Here is a 15,893-nt window from a genome sequence, read left to right on the forward strand (position 1 = left end):
CTGCTAACATTAGCAGAAACCAGAGTGGGGGCGAGACATTGCACACCTAAGACTGGGCCCAGCCTCCTAATACTGCTGTGCTGCCTTGCATATTCCTTTCTTTGCTCACCAAACCCGAGAATGCTCCTGGCTTCTCTGAGGAAAGGGAGAGCAAGGCATTGCGGAAGAGGGCGTCCAGAGAGTGCCAGTGTCGCCCTCACTTTGCAGCACTTCAATCACAGCTTAACTATACAATTATAAACTTCTTCAAAACACTAAAGTTTTAAGAAAATGTTGACGTGTATTCTGAAGCAAAAACTGTGCAAGCACTCTCTGGGTGACTGCTTCCACAAGGCCTCACTCTAGGGAACTCTTTGTCAAAGTGAAGCCAGGCCTTCTAGTGCCACTGCAGCTGGTGGGAGCAGGTGAGTGAGTAGGGGGAAGTGGCAGCAGCAGATGGGCAGACCAGCCACCATATTTTTCACTCTATAAGATGCGCCCGACCATAAGATGCACCTAGTTTTAGAGGAGGAGAACAAGGGAAAAAAATATTCTCTCCCTCTCTGCTCAGCGCCTCTCCAGCAAAGCGGGAGGAGAAAAGGAAGGGGCTCCGTTTCTCCTCCCACTTTGCTGAAGGGGCCTGAGCGCAGTGGGAGTGAAAGCAATGCGAAGCCTCCTGAGCACAGTGGGAGGCTCCCGCTGCGCTCAGGAGGCTTTGGGCGGCTATCCCTGAAGCCAAGAGAGCAAGAGGGACCAATCCCTCTTGCTCTCCTGGCTTCAGCAAAAGCTGCGCAGCTTGCATTCGCTCCATAAGATGAACACACATTTCCCCTTACTTTTTAGGAGGGGAAAAGTGCTTCTTATAGAGCGAAAAATATGGTGATTATGTTAGCGGACAGCCAGCTGGTTTGTTAATAGCAATGGTGGTGGTTGGCTGGCCCTGTAGCTAGAAGATGGTGGGTCATATGATCTGTTAGTCTTCCCCATCCACTTCATTGGAAGAAATTTTCTCACAGCATTATTACTGATTGAATTAGTTTTTTAATGTGCTGCATTTTAATTCATGGCTTAAGTATTACGTGCGAACACAACCTCACTACTTCAGATGGCACACAGTTGGCCTTTTGACTATGAATCAACAGCCAATCAGATAAGCAGTTAATAATATTGTATATAGCAAAAGGAAACTTACCAAGTACTTCCAGATGGTTGAAGGCAATATGGAAGATACTCAAATTAAGCAAATAAAAAACTTCATTCTAGCTCAATGACTATCAAACTACTATATAAAATACAGACAGGATGGCATTAATGAGCTATGATATCAGGCTAGCAAACCTGAATTTATTACAATTTCAGATGGAAAGGAGAGGATTTGGTATTGACTCTTCCTAACAGAAAAACTGTAAGGCATACAGGGGAGAAGCTGCTACATAAAACTGCACTGGCACTTTCTCCTGTATGCCATGACATCAGAGTCCATTGTTAGCACATATTAGGAGCTGGATACACTGAAGTGATATTTAAAAGTCCTCTCCAGACTTCAGAAAGAAGGGACACCGTCTGCAACACAGCATGAGTTTCATGTACCAGCACCAACACAATTGGGTAGGAAGTGTAAGATTTTAGATATCCAACACACTCGTGAAAACTGTTTTCAAGTAACAGCAAGCTATATAGGTAGGCCAATATTATGTATTCAGGTAGGTCAATATTAGTAGCTGCTGCCCATATTTGGAGCTACAGAGATTGTGTAATTCAGAGGCTTTTGCAAATGTCATCTGATAAACCGCCATGAAAAAGAACAAATCTAAACAATTTTACACATTAATTTACATACGTGTAGTTTATTTTGTTTTTTGAGCTAAATTTTGTAAATACAAAGTGTGTCATGAAGCCCACAGCATTAAATGGAACTTCTGCATAATGATGTGAGACTGTGCACTTATGTGGAAGCAAGTCATACTGAACTTGGTGGAGCTTACATCTTGAGTAAACATGCATCCGATCAGGCTGCCCATCTCTAGAAACTAAACAGTACAATCCTAAACATGACTACTAAAAAATACATCGTATTGAACTCGATAGGGCAGGTAAATGGGGTTGGGGTTGCAGTCTTAGTTAATCTACGAAATCGTTTTTAATTACAATGCACAGTGCATTGTTTCTGGTATTCAAGCACAAAAATGTATGTGATTCCTAAAGCGTCACTTGCTTTCAAGGCTTCTAGATATTCACCTTCAGATCCTCAACTTTCAACACATGGTCTGCTTTCTCCACCTAACTTTCAGCTGCCTCCACTTCCTAAGACAGTCTAGGTGGGAAGGAGAAACTAGGTAAGATGATGATGATGATGATGATAATGAATTATTAAATTTCTATTTTGCCCTTCATCCAAGGATCACAGAGAGGTTTACAATCTAAAAAAGGCAAAAATACATAACATAGCAACAAACAAAAACAATACCCCCTCTAACAGTTTAAAAGACCATAGATTGGCTAATTAGCCAAAGGCCTGAAAGAAGAAGTATGTTTTTGCCTGGCACCTAAAGATATGTAAGATATGTCATGAAGGTGCTTGGGGAGAGCATTCCACAAGCAGGGAGCCACTGCAGAAAAGGTGTTCAGTGTGTGGATGCCTTTTGTTGAATATGTACCGTTCAGGTTATTATAACTGTACAGGCAGCGACCATTTTGCGCACGTCTGTTTGACACACAACCACCAACACTTGGGTCCTTTTAGACCCAGAAGAGGGCAGAACAAGGGATGGAACAGTGCACGCTTATGCATGCTCCACTAATGGGGGGGGGGGCAGGAATGGAACCCCCGTTGCTACCTATATTATGTGTTTTACTTATTCTGAAATTATAATTGCTTTACTTGTTTTTGTAATTGTATATTGTTGCAACCTGTCCTGGGACTTCATGGCAAAGGGCAAGGAATCTGAAAAATAAATAAGTAAATACAGCAGCTTTCATATTACTGAAGAAAAGTTTTGCTTCTATTATAAAAGGGGACTTATGGCTAGCCTCTGTTAACCTGGCACTTGAACAGTAAAGTTATCATCAATTTAATTATATGCAAAGTTTTGTATAAGTAAAAGGATTGGGGAGGGGGGCGACAAGCAATTAAAGATTTGGGGTTGATGTTCGTGAATTTTAAACAGTTAGCTTCAAATCACAGATAGCATATTTTAGATTAATGTACACTTTATAAAGTCAAGAGGTTGGCAGCCTTCTTCAGCAACTTCCATAATCTCTGACCATTGGTAATGAGGACCGGGGCTGATGAGAGCTGTGTCTCATTTGAAAGGCCACAAATTGGGGAAGGCCAACTTAATGCTTCAGTATTATTATTGCTGTGTCAGACAACAATAAATTCAAGTTAGCAGCTCAATCCTGAAACTGCTTCACTTGTTTTATGCAGTTTTAATCCTGGGAAGGATTACGGTGTAAGAAAGAGATACAGTACTTCTAACTTTTCTTATTTCACTGGCCACTGGCTGTATTGTTTTTTTGTTTTTGTTTTTTTATAAATAACTCTTTATTGGGTTTTATATAAAGGACCACAATTATAAATAAATAAACCAAATAAACAGACCAAAACCATCTTGTATCATCATTCATGGATAACAAAAATAGCATATCTCAGACATTTGGTTTGTGGTTAGTGGCCAATATATAGGTTCCTGGTTTATAAACTAATTTAAACAAGATAAAAGTAACAGTTAACATTCAATATCACGTAGCCAACTGTCCAGTCAAATATCCTTGTGTTGTGTTAAAACTGAATATGGATAATAATCATTTTCTTTTTAGGTTACAAATAAGGCAAAATTGGGTACTGATATATAACTGAACATGAGAATGGAAGTGAAAATATTGTTTAAATAAACCAAATTGAGCCAAAGGCTGGGGGCGGGATTGTTCATACATACTAGCTGTAATAATAAAGTTTCAGGTCTTATATAATATATATGTTCATAAATGTACCAACCAAGCACAGATCAGCACAGGAAGACCGACCTGAAACCATTTTGACTCCCAAGCTGACCAAATGTTTCTCTGCAAGGAGGAAGGAAGTGAAAAACCTTCCTTGTTACAGAAATTGGGTAATCACCATTTCAAAGGAATGGGCAGACTACCAGGAAAGGCAATCAGATAAGGCATTATCAGATAACCTGACTGACAGGAAAAGCAACAACATTCAAATTTCTGTTGTAGACCACCTTTTCTGTGATGTAGGTATGATGTTTGTGGGGGGTGGTGGTCTTGGGTTACACCTTCTGTGATGTATGTATGATGTATGGAGGGGTGGTCTTGAGCTCCAGGGCAGGGAATTAAAAATGTCTATTTTCTGTTATTTTCTCCTACCAAGAGGGAACCCACGTAAGGACTCTATACGGGCTCTTGGATACCCCATAAGGGGAAGATTTTCTTTACAACATAGCATATGTAATAAAATCAAACCACTGGGGTGAAGCCACCCTTCTTGATCTGTCCACATGTCAACCACAGTCTCTCAAGAAGCGCTACTTTCTAGACTGTCTTATATCGGTTATCTACTGTTACACCAAAAAGATCTTTCTAGTGTCGACTATGTTACATTGTGCAGACTGCAATAAATGGCTTTGTTGTGTAAACTCAGATCATTGCCTTAGCCCCTCCACATGAAAAGAAGAAACAGGGTTAAACTACACGAAGTCAATCATGCAAGTATTAATTTTTTCAGCCGGAATCCTTCCCACCCCAGCCACAATGTCTAAGGGATAATATTAAATGCTTGTTCTGTAATGCTGATGAAAAAAGCTGTTGAAGCAATGGTATTTGAATAGCTAGATCAAACTGGTTAGAGCATGGGAATTTCCAGATGCCCAAGTAGGTTAATTTTGTTCCTGTGATACGACTATAGAAACTCTGACTACTTAATCACATTTTCTCCCTTCCAGGAACACAGGTTCTGCTCACAAGGCACAAAATTCAGTTTGCACTTATGTACGTTAATGTCTAGTTTTCAAGTATCCAATTCTACAAGCCTATGCATACTTTCTAAGGAGTAAGTCCTATTTACACAAAAAGACTTATTTCTGAGAAAGAATTCTTAGGATTGCTCTGCCTGTCATTCACCTTGATTTTGAACAGGTTTACTTAGGATCTGGATCCCATGAGGTACTTTTTGATAAGAATATTTAAGATTGCAGTCAGTAAAGGTAGAAACGGTAAAGCATTTCAGCTTCTGGTTAATTTAGTTCTCATAAGCCCATGCCTGTGTCAAGTTCTTAGTCAATTTCTTTTCCAACAGGGATTGCGGTAAACCTGCATTACAGTTCCTTGAAATGGGTTCTATATACTTTGAACTATGAACTCCTGATATGCTATAAGTAGCACCACAAAATTCATGTAATGGGAATCAAGGGACTGAAATAGAACTCAGAAATATTGTTTTAAAAGAAATAACAAGGATGATATGACAGAATTTACAACTAGCTTTTGATAGTTGAGATAATGAACTATATGGTAAAAAGAGAACTTTTATTTCAGTAACAACAGTCAAAATTAAAGAGAGCAGAATTTGAATTAATCTCCGACTGCTTTTCAACAGCTTGCAGAGCTCCTAGCAGCTAAACTCCTATGAAAAAGAATGATAAAAAGCTGGAGTTCAGCTACTAATTAACAGAAGCTGGAAGAAAAGACAAGAGGGGTTAAATGGATCACTAGTTGCTTGGCTTCCTCTTCTGAAACTTTTCGTTTTTTTCCACCAGCAAAGAACAGACCTTTAACCCAAATATTACTGTTTGCAATGCATCACCATCTAACCAGATAAGCAGTGATGTTGTGAATAGGTAAACACCATGAGCCAGTTACAATTGCTTTGACTATGTTTGTGGAAGAATATCAGCAATTCAATGAGAGGGCAGCTCAGAAGGGCCAACCCTGTGTTGCACTATGCTATGCATCCACCATGTGTTCAGATTCTTAGTAACATCTGAATAGTCAATGATGTGTCAAAAAGAAAGGATTGAGTAATGAATCATGCAACACTTTCCAAGTGCCACGGTGACTAAGATTACAAGCTTTCCACAGTGACGAACCCAAACTCTTCAACTATGAAACGAAAAGAAAAAGAAAAAGACTAGCCAGGAGCCCTCATGCTTGTCCTCTGTTCATATCTCTATACCGGGGGTGTCCAACTTCCAAGAGATTGCGATCTACTCCCACTATAAACAAACTGGCAGTAATCTACCCATTGGATTGACTGGAGTTGTTGAGCTTTTTTTGGGGGGGGGGAGGATCAGCCAAAGTTGTTGTGTTTGTTTGTTTGGGGGGGGGGGCATCAGTGTCCCTTGACTGACCAGGATCGACCAGGTACATCCGTGATCGACAGGTAGATCGCAATCGACCTATTGGACACCCCTGCTCTATAACATGTACTCTTATGATTTCTGAACTGGGCTACTTGGCTTACGTCCTCCCCTTCCATAGATGGCCAACAAAAAATGGAAAGAAATAGCAGTTATTGCTCAGCACTCCTGGAATGGGATCATGGGCAATGCAGGTGAGCTTAGTCCCAGTTTATACAACAACTGTTGAAGAGGTGCTGCATTCTGCTAGTGGATCACCCACATTATACTGCAGGGGCCTGAAATGAAGCCTTGATGTTTTCCATGAGTAAGTTTAGACCTCAGAAATATTTAACCATGCCAAGTAACATTCTAAAGGTAAAGGTAAAGGGACCCCTGACCATTAGGTCCAGTCGGGGACGACTCTGGGGCTGTGGCGCTCATCTCGCTTTATTGGCCAGGGAGCCAGCGTACAGCTTCCAGGTCATGTGGCCAGCATGACTAAGCTGCACGGAAACACCATTTATCTTCCCGCAGGAGCGGTACCTATTTATCTACTTGCACTTTGACATGCTTTCGAACTGCGAGGTTGCCAGGAGCAGGGACCGAGCAACGGGAGCTCACCCCATCATGGGGATTTGAACTGCCGACCTTCTGATTGGCAAGCCCTAGGCTCTGTGGTTTAACCCACAGGGCAACCTGCATCCCATAACATTCTACTCATTCTACTCATGTCTAATTAGGCTCTATACTAAGCTACTGATGATGAAATTATTTCATCAAGTTTCCCTCTGCTTAAAAAAAAAAAAATCCTGGTTAGGACTTCTATTTGATTAAATACCAATTGCCTCTCAAGGGGTTTCTGCTCTATTTTTTCTTAGCTGAATATACAGTAATGCAACATTTCATTATTCATCTTCTGTGCTGCATCTAAATGTTCTAAAGATGTGTGACCTCTCTAGCTGTTGCCACCAATGCTAGCACTAATTTCCAGAGTGAAAGTTGTTACTCTACAATAGGGGTCAGCAACCTTTTTCAGCCGTGGGCCGGTCCACCGTCCCTCAGACCATGTGGTGGGCCGGACTATATTTTGGGGACTATATTTTGGGGGGAAAAAGAAGAAGTACAAATTCCTATGCCCCACAAATACCCCAGAGATGCATTTTAAATAAAAGGACACATTCTACTCATGTAAAAACACACTGATTCCCAGACCGTCCATGGGCCGGATTGAGAAGGCGATTGGGCCGCATCGCCTACCCCTGCTCTACAAGGTTAGCATTTGTTTACTATCCATGTTTTTCTGTCCACTGTGCACAATGGCCAGATTCAATGGCCTTCAGGTGACCAAAGGAACTACGGCTTGTTTTAACACACTTTGTCCTCCTCCTGTCCTCTTATTCCCACCCTCAGCTGTCTCTCCACTTGACATCCAAAAAGGAAACTCCAGGTAAAGTGGGGAAAGCCTCTGTTAGCACATGTTTGCCCATGGGTGCCACATTAGCAACCCTTGGCTTACTGTGAGGTGTCAGATGAGTCACTGGTTAAAGATGCACATGACAAAACTCTTGAGGATAATTTAGTAGCTATGATTCTACAAATGTGTAAAGAGCCAGTATGTTAAGTTTTTCTTATCTGAAAGTAACCACATTTCAGAGCTAAGATGAAAATATTAGGACTGCAATCATTACACACTTGCTACATGGGAGCAAAAGCTTTTATTTAAATCATATTCTTTGAAGAATATAAACATAAAACAACACATTTCATTTTAAAATATCATGGTTTGAAATTATGTGACTGCATTACTAAAGGTCTAAACACAAAATCTATTTGAACTGAACCCATTAAATTCCATCCAACACTTTTTACTAGAGTTTAAGAGTGCTTTCAACTAGGTTTTACTCAGAGTAGACCCAGTGAAATCAATGCATCTAACAGTAATGTTCATTCATTTCAATGGCTCTACTCAAAGTAAAATTTAGTTGAATACTACCCAAACTCTTTCTATTTAAAAACAAACCCAGGGACAAAAAAATACAGCGGTACCTCAGGTTACAGACGCTTCAGGTTACAGATTCCGCTAACCCAGAAATAGTACCTCGGGTTAAGAACTTTGCTTCAGGGTGAGAACAGAAATGGCACAGAGGCAGCAGCGGGAGGCCCCATTAGCTAAAGTGGTGCTTCAGGTTAAGAACAGTTTCAGGTTAAGAACGGACCTCCGGAACGAATTAAGTACTTAACCCGAGGTACCACTGTATTTGACTTCTGGAGGTAAAGCCATTGTAAATAGGTCAAGAGCTCTGAGGTGGAGACATGTTGACTACTGTCTTGGTCATGGCAGAAACTGTCACTTGTGCTCCCTTTTTAAATGTGATGCTCAGATTGTGCTAGCCCTTCTTCTATAACAGCAGACATCATGGGTACATACAGGGAAGGTGGGGAGAAAGCATGGAAAATTGCTTGTGGGCACATGTATAATTTGAAATGATAAAGGTAAAGGGACCCCTGACCATTAAGTCCAGTCGCGAACGACTCTGGGGTTGTGGCGCTCATCTCGCTTTAATGGCCAAGGGAGCCAGTGTTTGGAGGGTAATTCAGTCAGCTGCTTCACTCCTTTTCTGGTCAAGTGGTAGCAGAATGCAGAGTAGTCTGCATTCCTGAAAGACACTCCAGTAGTAGTGCTTGGAACGGAAGGGTTGCTTTGCCAGCAGCCTTGGACCAGCAGCTATAGTGTCATAAGTGTGATAATGGCTGGTTGAGCAATGGCTAAGAACAAGTAGCATGTATCAGTCTCAGTCACCAGCTGAAGTGCCTTCAAGTTTTTGCTCAGGGCACATTCATCAAGGCAGGCATGCTGCTACTCTCTAGTATGACAAATTGCCAGCTATCCTCCAAGCTCTGAAGGTGCTGAGGTACATGGGAGATCTCCAAGCAACTGTATGGTGACCCCCCCCCCACTCCCTCTCCAGTTCCAAGGTTTGGAGAAAGGCTACATATTGTGGATGGGAGAACCAAAGGCCTGAGGGTCAAATGTGGCCCTCAAGATCTCTGACTAGCTCTTGGAACTCTGCCCAGGCCACATCCCTCAATGGCCTTGTGTTCCTCCACTCTAACAATAACTCTTGCTTACCTTAGGGTTGCCATACACCCAGAATTTCCTGGACATAGCCAGGATTCAGCAGTCTGGGCAGAAATCGCTGAAATGTCCGGGAAAATCTGGACGTATGGCAATGCATGTCAGCAGTGTTGTTTTTGCCGATTTCCCTTAAAAATAGCTCAACAACTTCCAGGGGGGGGGGGCGGGGGCGGATTTTGTCCGGATTTTCACCTTTTGAAATATGGCAGCCCTAGCCTGCCTGGATGGAAGAGGGAATGGTGTGGATGGGTGGGTAGAAGGTAGCCTACTGTATAAACTCACAAGATTACATTTATTACGTTTCCCACCCTGGCCTCTAGCCCTGGCCACAATTTACATGAGGTCCCTGGAAAGTTGCCCAGAAGACAATGTGGTCCTCAGGCGAAAGAGGCATGCAGGCAAAATGTTTGATACCAGGGCCTAAAGCCCACTGTGTGCCTTCAGGAAATACTGCCCAACAGCGCATGATCCTCTCTACTTCTTTCTGGATCAGAGAAGGGGTTATAACTGCTGGGGGGAGGGCTAGCAACTGCAATGTTTGGTTAAGCCAGCAAGGTTAGAATTACACAGCCCTATTCTTGACTCCGTTTTCTCTGCTCAGTGATCTCATATTATTATGTAAGTACTCATTGAAATTATGCTCTCTCTCTCATAGTAGTTGAATTAGTAGCATGCACTGGTACTTCCCCCCTCTCTCAGATCCAGAATTTACATTGTGTTGGTGCCCAGCAGAATAAGTGGTGCTTATTTATTTAGGAATATTTTTACCCCCTCCCTCAGTATTGCTGAAGTGACATTGTTGCTGCCAGGATGGCTAACCTAAATACCTCAAGGACCGTCTCTTCCCATGTTAACCTACCCGGACCCTGAGATCATCTTCTGAGGCCCTTCTTCTTGAGAGGTCAGGAGGGTGGCAACATGAGAATGGGCCTTCTCTGCAGTGGCCCCCTGTCTTAACATCCTATACCCTTTTTAAAATGCTGGCTCTTTTTTGGGGGGGGGGGAGTTATTGGGTTGTTATTTTTGTTTTGATTTTATGTATTTGATGTTTTATGTGAACTGCCCTGAGACCTTCAGGTATAGGGCAGTATAGAAATTAAATAAATAAATAAATAAAACCGTTAGAAACAATAAAATCAAAGGGCAATAAAATAGCAAAAGCATAAAATTGCAACAGCATAATAAAACAAAATTCAGCCAAGGTGGTCTGGGGAAATAAGCAGGCATTTGCATAACAACACTAATGTGTAAGAGCCTTTGCCAGAAGCTTCCCTAAGGAAGACATTCCAGAGGCAGGAAGCCAACACCAAAAAAAGCAGAGATAAAGAGAAAAGGTTCTCCAAAGGTCTACTTAGCATATGGACCAGTTCATTCGCTGAAGGCAATACTTTAGTACCTGGGTCCCAATTTATATAAGGCTTTAAAAGGGTAAGCACTTACACAATGAATCAAGTCTAGAAACTTGACAGGGCTACTTCTGGGTAAACATGCAGCATACGCTGTTGAATATTCCAGGTACAATCTTTGGCCCACCAAGGACTATAAGGCCTACTGCATTCAGCTAAAATCTGACCTGCTATTTTATGAATTGTCGCAGCTAACCCTTATGTTTAAGTTGCTGTTTTTGAGCAACTCCAGCTAGTGGATCTGGGGCTCTGGAATGAAAAAACGAAATAGACCCCCATCAGCCTAAAGTATGCCCACCCTAAAATGTGTGGTGTATTGTTAGGTATTTATTATTGTGCACGGCAAGCTAGGACTATCTTTACTGTCAATCAGGTGGCAAGAACGTTTTACTTTTGTAACAAGAAGAAACATTTCTGTCAACTATCTAGCTGTCCTTGCTTCTGGACAGTGCCCAAACTTAAGTCTTCATGTGTTATGCTGCTTGGTATACTTGCAGAAATCCTCAATTTCACAATTGCTGCCCCAAGCAATTACAAATCATTGCAGCTCACATGTGTGGGCTACACTCCCAGAAGTATGACCAGAGGTTCTTTGATAATGTTAGAAGAGAATGAGATTTTTAATCGCAAAGTTATGGGTTTGAGTCCCACATTAGGCAAAAAGATTCCTGCATTGCAGGGGTTGGACTACATTACCCTCATGCTCCCTTCCAACTCTACAGTTTGATGATTCTGTAAGTTTTAATTGCTACGGCAACCAAGACAGGGTTAAACATTCAGGACATTTTATAATCAGCCCTTTCCCCTGGCAATTCAAAGCATGATTTTAAAGCCCCTTGATCCACCCACACAGAACATCCTGACTTTTTAAGAACATGGTCTTCTAAGAGATTCTCACCTTTTATTATAACTTGTTCCTTAAAGTGTGTGTGTCAGACTAGCAGACTCATGATTTTTACAATCCTGATTAACTACAAAATAGCATATAGATTTCAAAGTCTGAAAAGTGGAGTAGCATGTAAGAGCTATGCATTGACAAACACACTTCTCTATGTTTGTTTTGTCCTTTGTCCACAACATTTGACGTACACTTAAACCTTTATTCAGTAATAACTTTCACTGAGTTATTACAAAGGATTTACTCAACAGGATTTACTTCCAAGCATAAACTCTTTTTTCAGTTTCTGTAATCTACCTTTAATCTGCATCATGCACAAAGAGCCCTAAGGCTTCTTTTATGAAAACACATATGCAAACACTACCAAGCAGCATATTTGGAAGACACTTGAAACTGAGCAGTTGCCTTCATTTACTAGTGTCTGTAAACAGAATGGTCGCAATTATCGAGCTTCAGTACTTCCTATAGCCTGGAATCAGATTCACCATAATTCTCTTCAGTCTGCCTCAGCTCCAATCAGCATGCTGGTGTTCTGCTACTGCCTTCCATACTCTCCAGTGCCACTCCCTTGCCAACAGTCCCTTCTCCTCCACCATTCCAGGTTTCCTCAATCTGGTGCCCAACATTGGTTTTAGATTACAACTTCCATCAATCCTAAGAATTAAGCATCCTGGTTGGGGGGTGATGGGTGTTTAAAGTACACAAAACATCTGGCTGGTATCAGGTTGAGGGAGGTTACGTCAGACTCTTAAGCAGTCAGCTTTTCCCCAATCTTTAAAAAATATATATTTTTTTATTATAATGTACAAAACAAAACAGGTGAGGATGTGTGTTTGTCTCTCATAAGTAAGTGTATTAAGTTCTGTCCCAGAACCTGGGGAATGCAGATGACATGTTTATAGCAGGCTGAAGTTCTTTCATGTATATCACAAACATCTCCCAAGTCGCCACAAAATTCCAGTGCCTTTGCCTTCCCCTTTGCTTACCGTATTTTTTGCTCTATAAGACTCGCTTTTTCCCTCCTAAAAAGTAAGGGGAAATGTGTGTGCGTCTTATGGAGCAAATGCAGGCTGCGCAGCTATCCCAGAAGCCAGAACAGCAAGAGGGATTGCTGCTTTCACTGCGCAGCGATCCGGCTTGCTGTTCTGGCTTCTGAGATTCAGAATATTTTTTTTCTTGTTTTATACGGTATGTTAAAAGTTTATTTCTCTACCATGGCTGCATGCTACTCTTTGCAACCAGACTCTTAAGCAGCCAGTTGATCCCTCCCTACCTGTAGCATGGCAACTTTTCTCCAGGTTGTTGTACAACTGACCCAGCATGTGACATAAAGGGGAAGGCCTATTAACACCCTGATAACATGGTGACACACCAGGGAATTATGGAAATAGTCCATTCACTTCCTTGGATTATGAGAAGTTTCAAAAGACACCCTTTTGCTACCTTTCACCTAAGCCATACCAGATATATTCTACTCTATGAAAATTAAATGACACTTAATGGGAAAAACCTACAGCATGGGGCATTTTATGAAAGCTAACATTACTGTTGTCATGCAGGTGACTAGTTAGAGGTAGAGGTAAGGAAACATAAATATCCATGACTATATCCCTATCTATGAAACAGTGGTATTTACCACTTTTAATAAAGTGCTTCGTAACATAACAAAAACTCATTGCAACACGTAATTTTTGTGATCTTTGGCAAGAATGGAAAGATTCAAGAGCACAAAAGGATCAAGGATTCCCCTTATCTGATGAAAGGTAACAAATTCTTGTCAAAACAGATTCCATATTACCTAGCTGAATCCTAAAGTTAATCATTAAACTACACCATGGTGGGCTGTTATCTGAAGGTCATGCTAAAGGCTTTTAAAACAATTTCTGCTATACATTCTTGTGTTAAAGACCAACTAAATTTAAAGTAGGTTATTTTAAGGCTTATTCATGTTTGATCTCTGCACCTGTATCAGTGTGGTAAATTCTTTATGCGTGAAATCACCCTCATGGAGTGAGATCATTGTGTCAAACCCTACAATAAGATTAACTCCACTAAATGTGAAAGAAGAAAACTTGCACAGATGCTAAAAAAAGAACTCCTATTGAATTCCAGAGGATGCTTCTATGTTTGGAGCAAATTGCCATGGATTATGCTTGCCACTTCCAATTTAGAATGAATTATTTTTCCACTTGACAGCAGAGGGCTGCAGCTTCTAAGGGGCAACTGTCAGTAGAACTGCCCCACTTCACAACAAGGGCTCTGTGTTGCAATTTTCTTCAATATACTGTAATTCATGACCAATGCCAGAAGATCACAAGGTAAGAGCAGCCAGGGCAAGCGCCTGCTATATTCCTCCTTTCAAATTTGTAACTAGGGGGAGCCCTGTTTAGTTAACACTAAACAAATCTCAAGGCCAACTTACTTTTTCACTCAAGCAGAAACAGAAACTGCTCTGTGTCATGTTGATACCTGAATAACAGCAACAGAAATCTGGCCCAACTTCTTTTTATTATCCAGATTTCACCATCACCCTTAGTCAACCACCCGCCCCCTCCCAACGGGGCAACCATATACATATGCACTTAGAAGTCGTCGCCCCCGCCCCCAGTCAAATGTAAAAGTCAATGTGTCTGGGATTGCAACCTAAATGTCTTTGTAGACAAAACCCCTCTACATTTTCACTTGCGCCCACATGAACTCTACCATTCCTGAATACAGTATAGGCAAGGCTGATGAATGGACTGTGCAGGTCGGACAGGCAGCGGACTGCTTGGGGGGGGGGGGCGGGGGGAGAAAGAGAAGAGAAAGAGAAGAGAAGAGAAGAGCCACGCCAGAAGAAGACAGGCTCCAATCTCAACGCCACAAATCGGAGTCTCTCTCGCACGCGGCCCCTAGGGCGCCCGAAGAGGAAATTCCCCCGTTTGTCTCGCAGACCTCAACGCCCATTCTTGAAGCCACAGGCTGAGCTAGAATTTTCCACGTCCAAGCCCGGGGAGCAAAACCCCCGAAGCAGGCTGGCGGCTGAGGGCGCCCGCCGGAGCCTGGGGCTGGGAAGGGGAGCGAGGGAGGGAGGGAGGGAGGGAGAGGGCGCCAACTCCTTGCGCGTGACCCTTCCGACGCCCGGCCGAAAGCGCAGCCTCCCCTTCTCCCCCCACGCCGGAGCAGCCCGCGGGTTTCCCGGCGAGGAGGGCTGTGGCCGCGGGTCCCGTCCTGCCTTTCCCGCCTCGCCCGCCCGCCCCTCGCTCCACGCACACACACACCTTGGCGATGGAGGCTCGCATTACCTTGGCAGACAATGGCCCGGGCCGCCGCTACTGCTCCTACTCGTGCCGTCGTCGGGGCATCCGCCACCATCGCTTTTCAGGGGGCGATGGCCTCGTCGGGGGCGCCAGAACCCGCCGCGGCTGCTCCCATTGCGCGCCGCTTCCGCCGCGGCGGCCCGGCGCGCCTCCCCGCCCCCAGGTGCGGCTCCCTCCGCTCTTCTCGCCGGGAACGAGGCCGGTGCTGGAGGCCTGGCGGCGGGGCGCGCGGCTTCCCTCGGCTCTCCCCGACGGCAGCAGGGAAGGGAGAGTAGAAGCCCGGGAAAGGGCGGGTGGCGACGCCGCCGCCAACGCCGCTTCCGCCGGCCTCCCTCCTCCCTCTCTTGCGCGCGGGTGACTCACTCCCTCGCTCGCTCGCTCGGCTCCGACAGAGAGCGCGGCGCTCTCGAGGGCACAGCGCGGGCAATGCCTAACCCAGCAGCAGCAGCAGCTTCGGCGACGGCGCCGCGGGCCCGCCAGCTCGCCGGGTGCCGGGGGACATGCTGGCCAGGAGGCTACCTGCTCCGAGGGGAGGGCAGGGCGGCGGCGGCGGCGCGGCCACTTGTTGCTGGGGTGCCCTCCGAGGCTGCTCCGCTTCCCGCCAGCCTCTCGCCCCGCTCGCGCAGGAACCCAAGGCAGCCCCCCAGGCGGCCACGCTGCCGCTGCCACCGGAGGAACAGAGGGGGAACGGGGAGAGGAGCGAGCCAGCGAGCGAGCGAGAGGAGCCAAGCTCCACCTCCTGGGCGGCCCCTCGGAGGGAGGCGGAAAGGGAGAGGGAGCCCGAAAGAGTCCCGCTCCTTCGCCGCGCCTGCTCCAAGTTCGGAAAAGGAG

At 44.1% G+C, this 15,893-nt stretch overlaps 1 protein-coding gene across 7 annotated transcripts in view; it reads right to left on the reverse strand.

Annotated features, from left to right (window-relative positions):
* Window positions 1–15,893, reverse strand: part of B3GNT2 (UDP-GlcNAc:betaGal beta-1,3-N-acetylglucosaminyltransferase 2) — a 56,112-nt gene that overhangs the window by 11,229 nt on the left and 28,990 nt on the right. Inside the window, exon 1 of one of the 7 annotated variants that reach the window (XM_080997465.1) lies at window positions 15,582–15,723. The exons of 2 other annotated variants lie outside the window; for them this stretch is intronic. The gene's annotated coding sequence lies outside the window, so the exon portion shown is untranslated. Of the gene's footprint in view, window positions 1–1,171; window positions 1,326–15,023; window positions 15,524–15,581; window positions 15,724–15,893 lie in introns of those variants that run through there. 4 more of the 7 variants (XM_080997463.1, XM_080997459.1, XM_080997464.1 and 1 more) reach the window with 4 other exon arrangements.

Source organism: Podarcis pityusensis (genome assembly GCF_964106645.2).
Source record: "Podarcis pityusensis genome assembly, chromosome: 3".
Taxonomy (NCBI): domain Eukaryota; kingdom Metazoa; phylum Chordata; class Lepidosauria; order Squamata; family Lacertidae; genus Podarcis; species Podarcis pityusensis.